Source organism: Saccostrea echinata, unplaced genomic scaffold (assembly GCF_033153115.1).
Source record: "Saccostrea echinata isolate AGI-Se365-2 ecotype Australia unplaced genomic scaffold, CSIRO_AGI_Sech_v1 ptg000022l, whole genome shotgun sequence".
Lineage (NCBI taxonomy): Eukaryota > Metazoa > Mollusca > Bivalvia > Ostreida > Ostreidae > Saccostrea > Saccostrea echinata.
Window position 1 is genome coordinate 5,095,397 of NW_026889771.1, and position 21,110 is coordinate 5,116,506.

At 33.3% G+C, this 21,110-nt stretch overlaps 1 long non-coding RNA gene across 1 annotated transcript; it reads left to right on the top strand.

Annotated features, from left to right (window-relative positions):
• The first annotated feature begins 399 nt into the window (after window positions 1-399).
• Window positions 400-7,128, top strand: LOC133190813 (uncharacterized). Its single transcript, XR_009721618.1, has 3 exons — window positions 400-585; window positions 3,370-3,465; window positions 7,041-7,128. It is a non-coding gene; the product is annotated as an uncharacterized LOC133190813 (long non-coding RNA).
• The last annotated feature ends 13,982 nt before the right edge of the window (window positions 7,129-21,110 follow it).

Sequence of the window (21,110 nt, forward strand, 5' to 3'; positions counted from 1 at the left end):
ATTGGAAATTCTTCATTTTTTCATGAAATTATTTTATTTCGTATGTATGATAATTTATTTCGTATTTTAATTCTGTCAACAAATCATTGTCGCAGCCTAGTTCCCTTCATTATTTTCAGCAGTTCAGTGACAGAGATAAAATAATCATTTGAGGTTTATATCCCCCCCCCTCCCCACCAAATGAAACTGAAAAATGTTTGGTTTTGGTCCCCTTCAACTGAAATTGATTCTTACTTACCATGCTTACAGGCTTAACTATGAAGATGTGACAGGGAGTGAAATAACAATAATTTTTCAGACGGATACATATTAAGCTGATATACGTATAAAATTTTAATGGATAGATAGAAATTAATAAACAATTACAACCATTTATTATAAACTACATAAAGATAATTTTTCAAGCAATTTGAAATTCTTCATTTTTTATGATAATATTTTATTTCGTATATATGTTTATAGGTTTATTCGTATCAACAAATCTGTGTACGAGTTAATAACGCAGCCTGGTTCCCTGCATTTTCAGTGAACCACAGAGAACCAGAATAAGATTGTAGGGAAACAAGCCTTGTTACAAGGTTTGAGGTTTGTTTATTTTATATTTTAATTTACACTTTTAAAAATTATTATTATTATGCAAAAATCTGTGTGCAGATGAATATTTACATTTTAATGTTATAAGTCGTTTTGTGGTTCATATTTGCGGTGACTGTCCCACGTGTGTTTACCTGTTTACATTCACCTACTGACCTAGAGTCTTCAAAATATACCTTCTGTAATCATGACTGTTGTAATCTTGTTTTTATGTTAGTTTACCATATGTAACTTGACTGTTGTATAGATTTATAGCGATCACTGCAAGCTTTTAATATTTAGGTGAAGAGAAATTTCAGACTATCAATCACAGGCACTTGTTTCATATACGGTGCACCCCTACTTATTTTTACCACAAGGTATCTAACTCAATTTCAGGCACCCCCGCTTCAAGCTCGTATTTTGTTCATGTATCATTATCAATCATTAACCTACTTTAAAATGACATCGTTCGCTTCAAGAGACTTTTTTCTTGTCAAATAAATCGTTTCAGACATCTCTGGTCGAGTCTCTTTATTGTAAAGCACTCATTTATTCCACGAAAATTACCTCGATACATTTTAAGACTTTAGATTGGATACAACTTCCAGTTGGGGGTAGAATAAAACCAGAGACTTCAGAGTATTCCATTCCGAGGTCTCTGGTTTTATCCTTCATTTATAACCCCAACCGCATTTTTGTATCGAAAATTACCTTGATACATTTTAAGACTTTAGATGGGATACAAATTTCATTTTTTTCACAGGTCACGAGGTTTCAACTTAAAAAATAAAAATTCTCACTGTTAAGATATGTTGGAAATTTTAGCTTGATGTGTTGATAATTTGCCAAATTATTATGTAATAAAGGGGACTTTATATGATCACCCGGCGCTGTCGCTTTAGTTCAGTCTTCACAACAATTCTTTTTCAGCACATGCCCTTCGGGCATGTAGACCTATCATTTTTACCCAGCCCATTCAAATTTGTACATGTCCTACTCAAAATTCTTACATTTACCAGTATTGTGCAACAAAAAAAACCCATTAGGTATAAAGGTTTTATATTAATTTTTTCAGCGTCGTAAACCAACCATGGCCTGTGATTGCCATTTTCTAAAGCGTTTTTGTTCATAAATAACTTTTGAGTTGCATGCTGGTCATTTGTTGGCCGGTTTAGCTGAACTGAATTTCAGAAATGGGATCATGACTGTAGTGCCACAGTATGTGGCATGGATGAACATCTCGTAATTTAGCAAGCAACTTCGAGAAAACAAATAGGTTAAACTAAACACTTCAATGATTAGATTGACAATCATTTGACAGGTCGTATCGAGAATGTAGACAGGCAATCCATCGACATTACATATAGCAACGTTTAAGCGAATAATGGGGGTAGGACAGAGTAAATGGCAAGTAAAGATCGTACAATGAAAGAAGATTCACATATGCCCTCTTCGGACATGTAATTTGGCAATTTTTACAAGCCCGGCTGCAAATTTAATAGGTCCCTGGCATTGGACTCCCGGGTTATTTGGAAGACTGTTAGTTTAGTTTCATGAGGTCCGACAACATTGATTCTCAATGTCTGCTCCCTCTACCCCATACACTTATCTTGATAAAATTACATAAATTATATTATTAATTATATAAATTGATATAAATTATATAAACCGGTCTTGTTTATATAATTTTACAATGTCATAAACAGCTGCTTAAGTGCATATAATATTGTACTAAATGGATTTATATATAGGATTAGGGAAAGATCCTCACTTGATTATGGCAGCATATTTAGCCTGTAGGAGTTTATTATCTACCACACATGATCAATGTCACTTTTGGATGTGAATGACTTTTGACACCCTAACTTCAGTTCAAATCAACGTTAACTTTATGTGACGTCTCTCTGAATCTTTTTTGGCATGTAACTTGGGTAAAAACAATTAAGTATTCTTGATGCATTTGATTTCTCTTAGCCCGTTTAAACATATCCAAGGTCTATACCAGTTTTTGCAGGGGCGAAACTATGTAGAAGTTGGAGAAACCCATCCCCTTTTTGACGTATTTGGTTTTCGAGGGGTGAAAATTTTCAATATTACACTCAACTACATGCAATATTTATTATATTATACTGAATGTTTTATACAAATACAAATAATAGTGAACCTTGAGCGCATAAATCTGTGCAGTCACTATTTTTTGGAATATCACCCGTCGTCAAGCAATGTTGACTGTTGTGACACTGGGCGTGGCTTCATTATTCAGCGGATAATAGTGCTTTTTAACAAATGTTTCTTGACAAATCAGATTAATTCATCTAATATACCTGAAAGTACAATATTAATTAATTGTCATCATTTTCCTATATTAGCATTTTTACTGGTAATGGTTTTGAAATGATAGGAACATGCACTGTTCAAAAAGTCTTAAAATTTTGTTTTGGCTCAATTTCTTTGTTAAATTACTGTGTTGAACTAAGGCAGGTCAATTAAAGTAACATGATCCTATAGATTCCTTGTACATTTAGTACTGTAAAGTAGACAAATTTATTGTTCTCACAAGTAGTTCTCAAACATTGATTTAAGTTGGTCTCCTGAAGGATGTAATAATGCAATTGGTCTGCTTAAGGTATAGTGTATAATATAGACATGCATATTTTATTTTGAATTTGTATTATGTCAATCATTAGAAATATATGGATCTTAATTAAAAAACATTGTTTTCATTAGAATTTAAGATATGTATAATAGGCATATATTCTTCATGCTTTTCCATAGTTAAGTCCTTTTTTACAGGGTCTCTGCTAGTATCATGTGGACCCCAGTGTAACAAATCTATGGAAAGAGAGAAAATCTCAGCTCAAGGGTCAACATGTCTTTATTCCAAGAAAGGTAAATTGATAATTTTTTCTGCTGAAATACTCTTTTATAAAATTATAATATCAATGCAAAAGAGTGAACAAACAATGTACCTAACAACATTTTGAAAATGAAAGTGCAATAACAGTTAATAATTATGATCAATCGAATGAATGTTAATAATCCAATCAAAGTCCTTGTTGTATATCATTTTTGCTAGGGCTGTGTATTGAGCAAAAAAAAAAAAAAAAAGAAAGACATTTTTAATGCGATATGCAATATATTGAATTCTTTAACAATTCTATCAAAAAAGTCTTATAAATCATTATGCATGAATTTTATAAAAATAATAATTGTTTTTTTTCTCATTTTTAATTTTTTGTCTCACCGTCTTTAAAAATTACACTTCAAATTCAAACTTTTCTTGACTGTAAAATCAACATGTTAAGTAAAGTTGTCTATGTATTTTTATGATTTTGTAATAATCATTTAAGATGTGCTACCTCCTTAATGATTATATCATTTTTGATCAGTTTTAATTCAAAACAATTACCGGTAAATATAATCTTTGGTGATTGAAATTCCCAAGTTTTTCACAGAATTACATAAAAAAAACTGCCTGCCCAAAATGTATTGGAATTAAGTTATTTTTAGCTCACCTGAGCCAAAGGCTCAAGTGAGCTTTTCTGATCAAAATTTGTCCGTTGTCTGTCGTCGTTGTCGTAAACTTTTCACATTTTCATCTTCTTCTCAAGAACCACTGGGCCAATTTCAACCAAACTTGTCAAAAAGCATCCTTGGGTAAAGGGGATTCAAGTTTGTTCAAATGAAGGGCCACATCCTCTTTCAAGGGGAGATAATTAAGAATTAGTGAAAATTTAGTGGTATCTTTTAAAAATCTTCTTCTCAAGAACCACTGGGCTGTAAAAGTTGAAACTTAGGTGAGACCTTCATTACATAGTGTAGATTCAAGTTTGTTCAAATCATGACCCCCTGGGGTAGGGTGGAGCCACAATGGGGGATCAAAGTTTTACATAGGAATATATAGGAATAAATCTTTAAAAATCTTCTTCTCAAGAACAACAAAGCCACGATTAGTCATATTGATATGGAATCATCCTCAGGTAGTGTAGATTCAAGTTTGTTCAAATCATGACCCCTTGGGGTAGGGTGGGGCCACAAGGGGCGATCAAAGTTTTACATAGGAATATACAGAAAAAAAAATTGAAAAATCTTCTTCTCAAGAACAGCAAAGCCTTGTTAAGTCATATTGATATGGAAGCATTCTCAGATAGTGTAGATTTAACTTTGTTCAAATCATGACCCCCAGGGTTAGGGTGGTGCCACAATTGAGGATCAAAAACTTCAAAAATCTTCTTCTCAAGAACAGCAAAGTCATGTTTTGTCATACTGATATGGAAGCTTCCTCAGGTAGTGTAGATTCAAGTTTTTTCAAATCATGACCCCTGGGGGGTAGGGTGGGGCCACAATGGGGGATCATAGTTTTACATAAGAATATATAGGGAAAAAAACTTGAAAAATCTTCTTCTCAGGAACAGCAAAGCCATGTTTTGTCATATTGATATGGAAGCTTCCTCAGGTAGTGTAGATTCAAGTTTGTTCAAATCATTACCCCTGGGGGTAGGGTGGGACCACAATGGGGGATCATAGTTTTCCATAGGAATACATAGGAAAAAACTTCAAAAATCTTCTTCTCAAGAACAGCAAAGTCATGTTTTGTCATACTGATATGGAAGCATCTTCAGGTAGTGTAGATTCAAGTTTGTTCAAATCATAAACCCCAGGGGTAGGGTGGGGCCACAATGTGGGATCAAATTTTTACCTAGGAATATATAGGAAAAAATCTTTTCATCAACAGAAAAGCCATGTTTAGTCATATTGATATGGAAGCATCCTCAGGTAGTGTAGATTCAAGTTTGTTCAAATGATGGAGGGGGGGGGGGGGTTAGGGAGGGTCCACAATGGGGGATCAAATTTTTAACAAGGGAATATATAGGAAAAAAATCTTTAAAAATCTTCTGCTCAAGAACAGTAAAGCCATTTGTAATATTGATATGGAAGCATCCTCAGGTAGTTCAAAATCCAAGCCCCCTCCCCTTTAAACTTTTCAATACTGAAGTGATTTGTGCTTTTTCCTAGCCAATGTGCTCAGGTGAGCGTTGTGGCCCATGGGCCTCTTGTTTTTGATACGATATATTCATTAATCTAGATACGTATCGATATACAGGTAAACTTCGGTATCTCGAACACCGGTATGTCGAATACCACGGATATCTCGAAGTGAATCAACGGTCCCAGCCGTTTTTATTATATTTATGATTTTAAAAAACCCCGGTATCTCGAACATGGAAATCTCGAATACCTCGCTTATCTTGAAGTAGATTTACGGTCCCAAGTGCTATAAACACATGCGTTATCTCGAAGTCCAACAAATTCTCGCTCCACTGAATTCACACCTTAATACACAATAATCCCATTATGCTAATTTTACGGTCTGTTGAACGTTTCCGTTAGGTCTAGCACAGGCTTCATGGGACCATTGCTGATAATCACACCTTATTAATCCCAAGCTGTTGTTTTTGGTAGTTAAATTTAATTACGCAGGCCAGGTGATTTGGAGGTGTTAATAAAATGCACTCTCAGAGATACTATGACACGATAATGAAACAGCAGCTTGGGGATGATTACTGTACTAGAAATTTAAATTATCGAAAATACACGCTTATACACATCATTACATATCAAAGTAAACACTGAACACATCAAAGTGATATTGACCTCAAGAAATTAAACAATTAAAGACATTATTTTGAGTATAAAAGTCAGTACCAAAAATCAAATCTTCAGTAAATATCATGTCCGATAAGGCAGTCTAACGAAGGACCCGGTAGCCAACCAGGGGGGATAGTTAGATTATCTGACCGTAGTGGAAAAAGAAAACTTAAAGTTCATACAATCGAAACAAAGTTTGCTTTTGTTTATTCATATTGGCAATTTCAATAAATTATTGTAGAACGATAATTCCTGTTGTTACATTTAGGCATGTGGGTATATGTACATATCCTGTTAAAGTCTTTGTGTATCACATTATATCATGATATACTTCAGACAAATTAGTACACCCGTAGTTTTGAATACAATTCATACATTGATTTCTTTTGCCACAATGGTCTCTTTAATATTGCAATAATGCATTTGTCTTCCTAATGCATGTATAATGCAGGTACTGTATATATTCTATGTCCAGCTTATAGGTGAGTCATAAAAAGATTAGTATTTTGAAACCAGGTTAAAACATCAGAGCATTGATTTGAAATTGTCAATTGATTCTGGCAAAAAGTTGTACCAATTTATAAGCGGGTCAATAGCAAATCCCTCCAAAATAACCTCAAAAAATACAACTGACTTATAGGTGGACCACCTTATAGGCAAGTATATATATATAGTTTTTGTTGAATTTTGCTAACAGCAAAACACTATGAATAATGAATTTTGGGAAAAAAAGATTATTAAGTTTAATGATGCATGTATGTAGTATAGAAATATTGTTCATATGCCTGTACATGGTACAAATATGCATTTTACAGAGTGTACATATGCCAGAATCATATGGACCGCAGACTGGCCCTGGTGATTCCGTTAAAAAAAAAGAGGAAAAATCAGTGCTTGTGCTCATTGGTCCTTGGACAAAGGTAACTAGATTTATTTCATGAAACTAAACATGTAAATTACTAGGATATTAAAATATCACAATTAAAATACATGTACTGATTTATATATATATATGGATATCAGTTGGTCTCCTTGATGGAGTTAAATGCATTTGTTATCCCTTTTAAGTGGATCATTTAAATATTATGCAGTTTATTTAGAAGCTCTTTATTATCTGCACTCTTCACTTTTACAGGGTGAATGCCAGAATTTTTTCAAGAACAGTCTGAATCTGACATGGAAAAATGAAGAAAAACAGCCTTCCTGTTTATAAATCTACATTCTGACAAAGGGTAATTTTGTTTAGTTCAATTAGAAGTGCACATTTAATTTCAGTTGCTTTCCTTAATGATATATTATAGCATTTTTATTCCCTTATGAACAATATGTATACTTGTAAAGCATGTATCACAAAATCTTCTGCAAACAAAATTTTGGGTGTAGAGTGTTTGTTGTTTAACGTCCCTCTTGAGAATTTTTCACTCATATGGAGACGCCACCACTTGTCAGTGGAGAGCTGCAAATTTTTGTCCTATACTCAGCACTTACGGCCATTGAGCATTGAGGGATCTTTATCGAGCCAGCACCTACTGTGACATGGGACCTCGGTTAATACCTCTGTCTCATCTGAAGAACGGGTCTCCACGTCCCACAGTGGGATTCAAACTCGCGATGTAAGGATCAGCTTCTTTCTCCGCAACTCTAGAGTAGACGCTCTAACCACTGCATCTGCTCTACTTTGGCAACTTTGGGAGTATATAAGCATAGGAATCATCATGTCCATCTGTCTGTTCATGTGTTTGGCCACTTTTATGATTAGTTTTTTTGTTCCAATTCTGGCTGAGATAAATTGATTTAAGTCATCTAAATACAAACAAATTAAGGGAAATTACTATGGTATTGGAATGAACTTTTTGGAATACTGTCTAATTGTTCCATTGTAGTTGGTTTCTTTAATGTTGAAGTAATGCATCTGGTCTTCCTAATGCATGGCATACACTGTATGCATGTGTAATGTTAAAGTTGGCTGAATGTAAAACAGTTCTTGCGTTATGACAAAGGTAAATAGATTTAGTTCATGTAACTAAACATGTAAATTATTAGGGTATTAAAATCTCAAGTTTTGAATACTGATTTACATGTGGAGAGTAGTTGGTCTCCTTAATGCAGTAATAATACATTTGGTCTCCCTTATGCATACTGTATATTATTTAAAGGGGGAGTTTCGATAAGGTCGCTCAGCGGCCCACTTTTTTTCATAAAAATAAATTTCAATTTATTTTTTCAAAACTAGTTAAGAATTCAAGAAAAATATATTAACTTTTGTTATTTACATTTCAGAGGTTAATATGAGATGAATTCACAACGTAGCTGATACATACTAAGATGTACCCTCAGATCCGTTAACATTAGGCTTATGGGAAAATATAAGAGGGTGGCATTTAAAAATCGATGTTTAGAATATGAAGTGCATGAGGGACACTCACCTAATTTTTTTCAGTAATTAGATATACTCTGCACACTAATTTCTTGAAATATGATGAGTGTCACGTGTGCACTTCATATCCAAAAAAATGAAAATTGCATAAAATTTGCATATCTAAAATTAGAAGCTCCTGGTTTCTTGATCTGACTCTGTGTTAAAATACTAGGCCAAAAGTAGCATTTTTTTTTAAATCAAAGAAGATTCTCAATTATATTAACAGTAGAAAACATTATCGTATCCTATCTTCATTTCGACAGTTTTTTTTTTTTGTCGCCAACGTATAACGTTAACGTCACATTTTTAGCTCACCTCCTTGAAGTTGGGGGAGCTTTCGTAATACCGTCGGCATCAGTGTTTCAGGTAAAAGTATTTGAAGCAAATTTTTTTTTTCAAGTATATCTATGCCCTATATTAATCAGAGTCACATGATCCAGCGTGTTTCCTTGTCACCAGTCAGGTTTCAGATGCTGGATTTTTAGTCAAAGAATGTCCAAGTAAATGTTTTAAAAGCAGGTTTAAGTTTTTGGAGCAGAGCAGCTGAAAGCACTTGTTGACCAGACTTGCTTTATGATGCACACTACTATATTGCTTCAGATGCTGGATATGACCTACATTTCATTAATAAGTGAGCAGGTTAAAGATTTTGAAGCTGGTCTCATTTTTATATAACTATAAGCCCCATCGTGACCAAACTTGCATTGATGATGCATCTAGGATTGCACATTACCAGACATGGTTCAGATGCTGCATCTTTCTTACATTTTCCTACTGACTGAACAAAAAATAAGTTTTCGAGCAAGTCCATTCCTTAATGTTATTCATCATGCATAGTTATATTTTTGACTTTCTTGTAAATAGAAATCCACGCTCCGACATGCTAGAGAGGCGCCCATGTATTTATGTGTGGTTGATATAGGAAACGTGGCTTGTTTTAAGTCTGGATGTCTAGGGGCATATGTCTGCTTGATTACGGATTAAACACATATCTTTGGCGTTTTCACATGTATTTCGAACTGCGCTCTGTTCTAGCAAATCATATATAATGAATTCTAGAACTCTCTAAATGAGAAGTGACTAGAAATGGTGTAAAAACTTAAGTATCTCTGGAGATTTGAGAAGCGAGAGGAAATAAGTCCTGGCTGGGATTCCCTCAGTTACGCTGAAATCATAATGCAGATCTATGTGGGCAAATACTTATAAGTTTCATAATGAGAAGGAAAATTTAATGCATTATAGATTTTTCCATCATATTACGTATCATGATAAAATACTTTTGACTGTAATCAATATCATTCATATTATCAAATACATTGCAATATACAGAAGCCAGTAGGTGCAAGGTAAAAAAAAATGTTATCTGTCAGCCGCCAGATAAGTTTCTGCCATTGAAATATCTGGCGACCGCCAGATAAAATTGTAGTGTTTTTGCCAATCAAATTGTAGCACCCAATGATATACCTCAATGCACTTGATTGACAGAGGTACACAGACCAGGTATTTTCGAAGGCGGTGCTTAAAATCTCTGCCTTTAAGGAGTCTGGGGGGTCAACAAATTAACCATCAGATATAACTTAATTTTTTAGATATGATATCTTAAGCTGTCAACTATTATTTGGCAAAGAAAAATTTCATACATTTTTGTTTTAAAATTTGATAATTTTTGTATATCTTTATATGGAGCTCTTCTTCTGAAGGAGATCAATATAGTCTGAAAATGGCCACAACCCCCCAGCCATCTTAACGACATCTACAACTTCTCTTTGAAGTCAAATCTTGGAGTTTCATGCCTTATTAGCAAAGATAAAATCTACACTTCATACAAAAATTCACTTCATAAGGTTTTCACCTCATAACTTTAGATTTATGTTTTATTAGATTACATGTCTACACCGCAAGGAACTTATTTGTCAGATTCTAGTTATTTATGTTGCGGCCAACAGATAAGTTTCTGGTCGCCGCCAGTCATTTATGTGGTGGCCGCAGGAAAACTATTTGGCCGCCGCCAAATTTTTCTAGCGGCCGCCGAATAATTATGTGGCGAACGCCAGATAAAATATTTTTCTTACCTTGCACCTACAATGTACTGGCTTACCTAGCAATATGATGCTTTTAAGTAAACTTTTTATTCATGTATGTATTTAAAATATTTTTTAATCGTTTTATTTCAAAACATGTTATTTAATTTCAATTTTATGATACTAAGGTATATTTTTATAAAACATGTAGTTGTATAACCTTATTGATGAAAATGTAGTGCATATACCTGTATATGACGTTTTTACATTCACCTATCTCATGTCTACATATCTTTTCATTTGCATTTTTCGTATGGGAAAATGTTAAATATTGATTATATAGTTTATGTATAAATTGTCGATTAATTATGATGTTAAATCTTTCTATATATTTTACGTTTCATAAGTTAAATCCATCCTCTTTTAAAGAAAAGTAACATTTGACACACCAGAAAAATATCGCACCTTAAAAAAACATTCGCATAAGATAAACACCATTTTCCGTAAAAAAATTGTTGAGATTGGTTAATTTATGTCTTTATTCATATCTATCCTATTTCATTTACGATTTTGACAGTTAAAAAATCCACTTTCCCCCTATGAAAATGTCTACTCCCAAAATATACGAAATGGGGGTATACTTAAATTTTCAATTATCACGTGACCGGAAAATGCGTAACATAAATTATTTTCATATTTTTAGGAAGTTTAGAAGTTTTTCTACAAAATATCAAAATTTCATAAAATTTCGTGAGGGGCCGAAAAACGGCCTTATCGAAACTCCCCCTTTAATGACTGACATGTACGAGGGTTGATCCAAAAGTTCATGGAATTTCTTCATATTTTATTTATTTATTAGTGAAAGTGGTTGAATACTGATTTACATGTGGATAGTAGTTGGTCTCCTTAATGCAGTAATAATACATTTGGTCTCCCTTATGCATACTGTATATTATATAAATTTAATGACTGACATGTACGAGGGTTGATCCAAAAGTTCGTGGAATTTCTTCTAGTGTTGTACCGATAATCAGAAAACATCGATTGTCGACAAAAAAAATGCTACTGATTCCGATGATCGATTATAGTTTTTCATAATCGATCATCGGAAACATACTTCTAATACAATACATTCCGGAATTATCCATTTCTGGTTTAAAATTTATTTCTTCTTAATGAAAGAAAATGGCATCTGCATCTGATACTAGCCAACTAGCACGAAGCAGAGGTGATTAAGAACCGAAGATGCATATATAGGGCCTAAAAAAAATTATTTTTGTTTCCTGTAATAACCCGACCGACCCATTCAATTTACCCCCGGGTGAATTTTTTTTCTGCCAAATCTGTGTTTGCTCATTGGTTTGATCAATCAGCTGATTCTTTTTATTCAAAAAATATTAATTGTATCTTTTATTTGAGATATAAAATATGCAACTTAGTCAACATTTACCTTAAATATAGAGTGATCAATTCCCCCCACAGCTTTTTGAAGTTCGTTTTCTGCCGCTAGGCAGCCATGTTGGGTGTCCACTGTAAATATTTTTAGGTCTAGAAAGTGTAAAAGAAGCAAAACAACAAAGAAAATAATATATTATGTATTTTATATATTCATGTTAAAGAAATAAATGAAATTATTGTAATAGTCTGCTTTTTGTATACAAAACTATGAAGAAATCCGATTATAATCGGTGAAATCGCATCAGAAGCAGTAACCAATTCCAACCGATGATCAATTATGAAAATTAACCGATGTCTCATCACTAATTTCTTCATATTTTTTTTTATTTATTAGTGAAAGCGGTTGAATACTGATTTACATGTGGAGAGTAGTTGGTCACCTTAATGCAGTAATAATACATTTGGTCTCCCTTATGCGTACTGTATATTATATAAATTTAATGACTGACATGTACGAGGGTTGATCCAAATGCTGATGGAATTTCTTCATATTTTATTTTTTTATTAAGTGAAAGTGGTTGAATACTGATTTACATATGGATAGTGGTTGGTCTCCTTAATGCAGTAATAATACATTTGATCTCCCTTATGCATACTGTATATTATATAAATTTAATGACTGACATGTACGAGGATTGATCCGAAAGTTCATGGAATTTCTTCTTATTTTATTTATTTATTAGTGAAAGTGGTTGAAAATTACAAATAAAAATATAGACACTTCTTGAATTTTTTTAATAAAAAAATATTTTAAATATTAATGATAGTAACTCTATGGCAGTTGCCATAGCAAAGGATGTTTTAAAATGCAGGGGAGACATTTACTCGTTCATTATCATTTTAATTCTTAATACGTGATATAAGAAAAAACCTGCGCTAAGTGGCAAATAAAATGAGAATTTTGTCATTATTACAATTGCTTGACCACTAATATATCTGTCTGTGAGAGTTTTACTGATTTAACTTGATATTTAGATTATTAGTTGATGATTTCTTGTTCATCTTTTAATTGTCAGAGAACGTCACATTTCAGTCAAGTTATAAGTTTTGTTAAAATCTTAGGAACACTCTGACTTAAAGGGGTATACTACTGATACAGGCTGGAGAAAAATGCATTTAGCAACTGATTTTCCAGTGGCGTGAGAAATTTAAGAACAATAGAACTTCCATGGAGGTTGATTAAAGGTGTGGCTGCTTTTGGAGGGTCTGTTTTTCTCGTAGACAAATTAAGCGTTGATGGATGTTGACCACTGACGTACTGTGCTTGACTTTGCTACTGAAATTGGAACATCATATGGAAAGATGGGGAGTATTTTTGAAATATGAGTGTAATATAAAGATAAGTCGATTGGTGGATACCCAGGCTTTTCTTGAGAGAAAAAAAGAGAAAAAGGCAGAATATTCTGTAGAATTACTTAGTTGAATTGAACATGAGGGTGAGATGCTCCTATAACATGACATACTTAACTTGACGTTACGTCGAAGTCTCCCCCGGATTTTACAACTATCAGTGTTCAGAAAGCTCATGTGACCTTATTGGTAATTGGAACGTGGTGAAATTTTCCAGTATTGTTGCATAATGACTCTATATTATAAATATGCCTATTGTTTGCTTTCATCAAATCACAATAAAATTTTAGAAATAATTAAATCCCATGAACTTTTGGATCAACCCTCGTATTAGAAAAAAGATGGATCTAAGATTGAACAGGTTATAATTCACCTGAGTCATTTAAATTACTTATTGCTATCTGTTCTTGTTCAGTCATCATGTGTCAAGTATTGTCTGTAAACTATTGAACATTTTCAGCTTCTTTTCTGGAACCAGTTTCAACTAATTTCTCGGTTGAAGTACTGTATAGGGTATTAATTTCAGGGGTTGTAATTTTCATGTTTTTCTCTCCTCTGACACGATCGCGGTTTGTTGAATTCGCAGAATCGGTATATAACTAAGGTTACATGTACCTCCCTTCAATGTCTATATCTGTTTAATCCATAGCATAGCTAGAAGGCATTAATCAGCGTTATGTATTCACTTCACGAACAACAGGGTAGATTTATATATACATCAGCAAGTTCAATAGTTATTTGAATGATTTTTTAAAACCAAAATGTCGATAAAAACATGATAATGCAGGTAACAAATACACATCGTAACATAGTTACGTACGGGTATTCAAAACCCATGACCCTAGTGTTTTGATTGATGAAACATGTAGCGTTGGCTATTAAAACAGTTTTTTTTTTTAAACAAATACAGGTTATTATCTGCTGGGTGATCTAAATTAATGTCAAGCATTTTAATTAAAATAATTGAATGACAAGTACGATTCGTAATTACTGAAATGACCATGCACTGCACATATATTTACCTATGATATCGTAGTCTATTCTCAAATTTCCAAATATAACATGTAGGTTATTGAAAACTTATTCACTGTTTCTTGAATTCACGGATTTATTCACACCGTGAATATAGCGAATATTAACACCGCGAGTTATTTTCCCCCTATACAGTATACAGACTTAATATAGAAATGATTTTATCGACTTTCTCAATCTATCATGAATTTAAAAATGTAAATATAAGCATTTAATTGTAAATATTAAACATTTAGCATCTCATAACCAGAGTTGGAAATTACTGACTGCCCGAGGCAGTCTGTTTTTCAGGTAGGCAGGGACAAACTTTAGATTAACCTCAGTGGTCGGGGTCATTTAAACAGGTAGTTCCTGTTTTCCTCCTTTTTTTTCAGGGTATAGTAAGTCTATGGAAATTAAGTAAAATATAGTATATCAAAGGAACACTTCTAGTTAAAAATATGAGATGACCTATAGGATCAATATTGGTTTCTGTCTTTAGAAAAAGCTTACCGATATATGTTCCGGTCACTGACTTTAGGCCACATGTGTGTAGTTTCTTGTTTCTCATGTATTGCTTTAGTTCTACATTAATGGTAATCTAACAACCAAGCTTTAAGATAAACGTGATGACTTTAACTTTTCAATCGTCAACTTCCCTTACTTATTCAGCAATATACCTTCATCACCTGCATACGGGGTTTATATCTCTCAGTTGATTCGATACACAAGAGCATACACTTTTGCCGAATGATACTTCTTGTGCTATTTTACCCGAGAAAAAAATCGAATGAAGTTGTATTGATACCTGTATCCATAGTGATCAAACTAAGAAATTTGCATGCTTGCGTTTGAAATAATACAATAACTATTAACATTAGTTCCTTTAAATTTTAAAATGAAAAAAAGTGTATTTAGGTGGCTTTCAATACCAGTACCATTGTCTTGCATGAATGTTAAAAATGTTTGACACTTTTATTTATGATGACATTTTAACGACACTAAACTCTCCTAACCATCCTGTGTTCCTAAAACCAAATACATACAAACTTCTCTATGTGGCTTGACTTCGATATAATGATACAAAACGTGGTTATGTTTTACAGTGAACATCTTTGAGGAATGTTTACCTGGGTAGAACTCACGTGACTACCAGTATTTTAAATAATTTATTCCACGGGTGGGTTCTACATAGGTCATACAGGTAAATAGCTCTTGCTTGTTATAGGAAAAACATTGAACTTTTCATACATTTTTAATATTTTAAGTACAAGCCTAATCATGTACAAATTTCCTACTTTCACACAAGTTTTATAAATGTATAATGCATTTTTTGTCAATCGCACAAGTTTGTACAATGTTAGGCTGACAATAAACAAAAGCTTTGAAATGAATGACCGTCCTCGATTTACTATAAAAAATCATGAATGTCGGCTGACCCCTACCACATTGTATGGCTTTGCTTTTTGTATATTCATGAATTTCAGTGATAAAATTTGTTGAATCTTATGGTTTAGATATCAATTAATGATCTGAGATGGAAAATTATGCTTAATTTAATTCTTATTTTTGTCACATTTTACCGGGGCCCATAAGTGCACTCGTTCTTTAGTGTTTATACAGGTAAAAAGTTTGAAAAAATAAAAATGTGCCAACAAATGGTTTCGAACCAGGACACTAAAAATGTTCATGGTGAGAGTCTGCGGTCTATTGTTCTGGGCTATGCTGACTATGAGGACATTTGTAATAGATATAAACCAGTATGATTGAAATAGGTTTTCACGTTTTTTGTAGTTTTTTTTCTATGAATTTCGACCCTAGGCACCGCTAAAAGAACCTTGTTTTAAATAATTGCTTACTAGATCAAAATCTATCAAAATTTAATAATTTAATTTAGGGGCAGGCAAAGGGTGATTATATTGCATCCATCGGGTATAATTTTCTTATCAGAAAATTGTAGAGATATGCAAAGTTAATTAATGACAACATTTATTTTTCCTTTTTGCCTAATACTTTTATGATTTTCACTAATAAATTGATTATTGAAAAAAAGCCTTTAATATGACTGCTGATTTTATCTCCATCTGTTAATTTTCAACACCTTTTCTCATGATTATAGTAGATAGAGAACAGATTATGATTTCTAACATTTACTAGCTTTTACAGATCATTTCCTTGAGATAGGTGGAACCAACAGTCAAATACAGACACTTTTTGAAAAGTAAAAATCTGGCTCAGGTTAAAAAAAAAAAATCATTTACAGTTTTAACAATTAGTAATTTTACCTTAATTAACTGGAAAAATCTTATTTGACGAAATACAGGTCAAGAATGAAGAGTTTAAAGCCTAGTAGGGATTTTGGTCACGCAGGTAGGTTAGGCTTCCCGTAGAATATCACAGTGCACTCTGTGCCTTCACATCTCTGAACTACCAAAATATGACGTCATAATGGAAAATGACGTCAAGTCACTGAAATCTTGAGGTGTTATGACGGGGAGAGTGTCATGAACTTTACACTTTATTTGAAACTGCATGTAAAATGCTAGGTAGCTATTGCAAAATTCACGGGTCGTTAAAGGTTTTTTTAAGTCGTATATGTCAGAATATTTTAAAAATACACCGCTTACCTACCCTTGATTGAAATTCAGCATGTTCAAAATGCTTATGAAAAATATACTTTTGAAATGTACTCTGTTTTATACCCGTGGTTGGAGGTAGAATTTATTTAGTGTGTATAAAAGAGTCTGGCGCAGGTGAAGAATGAGGATTAATCTGAGAATTTTTGTTGAAATCTGTAAGAAGAGGTTGTTCTCTAACTGAATCTTGCTTGGGAAAAATGTGTGTTGGCTTTGTTTTAATACAGATTACGATATTGTGTGGAAAATACCCTCAAATTTGTAGGTAAGTTGAATTTCTCTGGAAATATTTTGTATCTAAGTAATACTATGACTTTTCCCAAGCACATTTCGGATACACAAGGATACGATGAGCTTATTTTTATAACAAAATGTTAATAATTATTGTGTAAATCAACTGCGCCGAAGTGATTTATATGAAACACTTCAAAAAATTATAAATGACCGTCACGTGATCAGCAAAGTCATGTGATATCATAACAAATATGTTAATACATAGCCGAGGAAATCCTCTATATAAATTGGAAGTACTTAAGTTCAATACTTTTAAATTAAAACTAAAACCAACCTCGCAATGACATATTATGTTTTGAGCCCATTTTAAAGCTTCGGGAAGCCTAAACATAGCTGCGCAATCATTACAGGTAATCTGCAGGCCCTCTCGAGAATTTTACACTCATATGGAGACGCCACCACTTGCCAGTGGAAAGCTGCAAATTCTGTCCTATACTCTGCACTCATGGCCATTGAGCAGTGAGGGGTCTTTTCATGCCAGCATCTACTGTGACACTGGACCTTGGTTTATAAGGTCTCATCCAAAGGACTGGTCTCCATGTCCCACAGTGGGATTCAAACCTGCGACATAAGGATCAACTCCTTACTTTGCGACTCTAGAGCAGACGCTCTAACCATGGCGCCACGCTTGTGACTAGCTCAGTTTTAAAGAAATCATTCAAGATATTTTTTATCAAACTTAATATGCTGATACATATATAATTAGTAAGACCTATTCAACTATTTCAAAAACTTTTGACCTTTCCTGTGACCTTGACCTCACTTTCCTTCAATTTGCATTTTGCATGGTTTTAAAACCATTTAAAATATTGATATCTAAGGCTATGCATCTATACATAATTTGGTGAGAATTTATCATCTATATCCATTTTTTTTAGATTTCAATTTCAATTTTAAAGAAACTTTTCAAGATATTCTCATCAAACTTCATACACTAACACAAAATTTCATGTTGCATTACTATACACTCGGCAGGCATACATGTCCTATGGACATATTTCTAGTGTATTGCTATTTCTGTTGTTTGTTTACTTCCGGTCAGTAAGTGCCCTCTAGGGGCAAGCCCCAGTCCTGTTTTCTTTTCCAGGGTTGCAACAGCGCCCCCTAGAAAAACAAGTTGCACCATCCAATCAAATCGTGTTTTGTGCTGCTTTATGCCAATGAAATTAAGGCTGGACAGCATATGTATTATATTCTGACCAATGGGGTTGCCGTATTTTCAAATAATTAGGATAGACTTACCACTTCAGCATTCCTTTCATCACTGAAGTGATATACATGGTCAAAAATTGACTAACTTTCATTTTTGTGTCAACTGCAGAGCAGAACGACACTTAGAGATCACTTTACCTGGTGTCTGTCTGTCCGTCTGTCACACCTTATATCTCCAAAATTTTGAGAGGCAGGGTTTTGATAATTAGCATTTATATATGTTTTTGAGCTTATGATACTATACTTTGAAACTGTATGAAATTCAGTTACCACACAAACTTATATTTAAATACTATGAAAATACATTGGGATCAGTATTCCACAATGAATCGTGTTGACTGACAAAGTGACAATTAAAGTAAAGACAGTCTGAAATTCCTTTCCTCCGAGGATTGTTGGAAGCACCTACATGTGTATTAATAAAATGATAAATAGTTATTCCTCATAATTTTAATTAAATTATTCATTTGAGGACTGGGGAACCATATTTTCTTTGATTGCCAGATTCTATCCCAGTCTTTTACTTTTGGATCCTTTTTTTTCCTTGCAGGCAAATGCATGAACCTCCATGCTAATATTAAATTAATAGCTGACCACTCTTAGATTTATTTACCTCTTTAATGACGATACCTAGCACTGGTGACATATACATTCCTTGAAACACTCTAGTTCCTATTTGATTTTCACTAATATAAAGATTATTGAAAATTAAGACTAAGGTGCTCTATAGTGATCAGTCTATTCATTCATCTGTCTGTCAAATACATATATCCCATGTTCAGAGTACAGGTGACTCTAAATACTTCAAACTTTATATTTTTTAATTAGATACATGTAGCTGCTTTGGAACATCTGAAAGGTCTATTACATTATCACTAGTTTTACTAGTTTTCTTCATGTAAGTTGAATATATTTTAAACTTTTAAATTTTTATTTTTTCCAGGTAAGAAAGAAATTCAGGAGTTCTTAAATTGCCCTTGGAGTTCTTGGATTGCATCAAACTGCTAAAAGACCTCAACAAAAACAGCGTCTTGAAAATAAAAATGAAAATATTCAGTGAAAAAAAAAATGATGAAAGAGCCACTAAAAATCTTCAAGCCTTTGAGCTGAAATCTGGAAGTCAATCTGTGGACTTTACTAGTATGTCACAATTACTAAGTCATCATTTGTGTATAATAAATACACTAAACTGTAAACACTTGTTAAAATGTGTATAATTTTTAGATATAATTTGTAGCTCACAGACTTCAATAGTTTCATGTAATGTAAGTAATAATGAAAATTTCCTGTTGTCTAGCTAGATTAGAAACTATTATTGTCCAATTTTGGATATTGTGAAATAATTCATCTAGTATGCATACATGTGTGTACACTTACGTGTAAATTAATTGTTATAGCAAATTCAATCGATCATTAAGTTGAATGTTGACTAATGTTTTTCATCAAAATTGTTTACACTGAATTGTTTGTGGATTTTTCCATTTGCCCAGTCATGTCAAGGAGCACATGGCAGGAAATGCTTTCTCCTCCATTGCACCTGGTGTTTTTAGAGGTCTGTGTTTGCTCTGCTCTAATTATGTATTGTTTCAATGGACTTTAAAGCTTGATCACTGTTGGTAATCTTCATATTTCATATACTATTAGAGTACTTGAAGAAAACTGTAAAGATTTAACATACAGTATAATGCATGTATATTGCACTTTAAGTACAGTGTATGTGGTTAAGAAATGTTAAATCGTCTCATAGTGCATTGAATTTGTTGAAAATTAGAAAATGTGTTGAATTTTTTTTTAAATAATGTTAGATTGCAGATTTTTTTAAATCATGCAAGTAAGAAATTGCTAAATATTTTTTAGCTTTTCTGGACAGTCTAGATGAGTTCTTATTATATACCTAGCATTGTCATCCCAGTTAAAATTTAAGGAGCAACGTTCATTCCTAAGCTCTACCTGGACAAACTTGCTTGGATTAAAACACATTAACAGATTTACTTCAGATGCTTGACCTGATCTACATTTTCCTCATGTGTTTTTTTTTTTGTTGTTTTTGTTTGTTTGTTGTTTAACATCCCTCTCAAGAATTTTTCATCCATATGGAGATGCCACTACTTGCTGGTGGAGAGCTGCAAAATTTGACCTATACTTTGCACTCAGGGCCTTGAGCAGTAAGGGATCTTTTTTGTGCCCACATCAACTGCTAGGCGGGACCTCAGTTTATATGGTCTAATCTGAAGGACTGGTCCCCACAACCCCAGTGGATTTGAACCTGAGACTTAAGGATTAAATCCTTACTCGCGACTCTAGATTACAAACTCTCTCCTTTGCGCCACATGGGGGACTCCACAAGATTAAGTGTTTTGAGCAGTCCTATTCTCATGTAATTATAAACTCTATGTTGAACAAACCTGCAAAGATGATGTATGTACATGTAAATGTTTCAGGGTACCAATCCTTGATTTGACTTAGATTTTCTGGATTAATGAC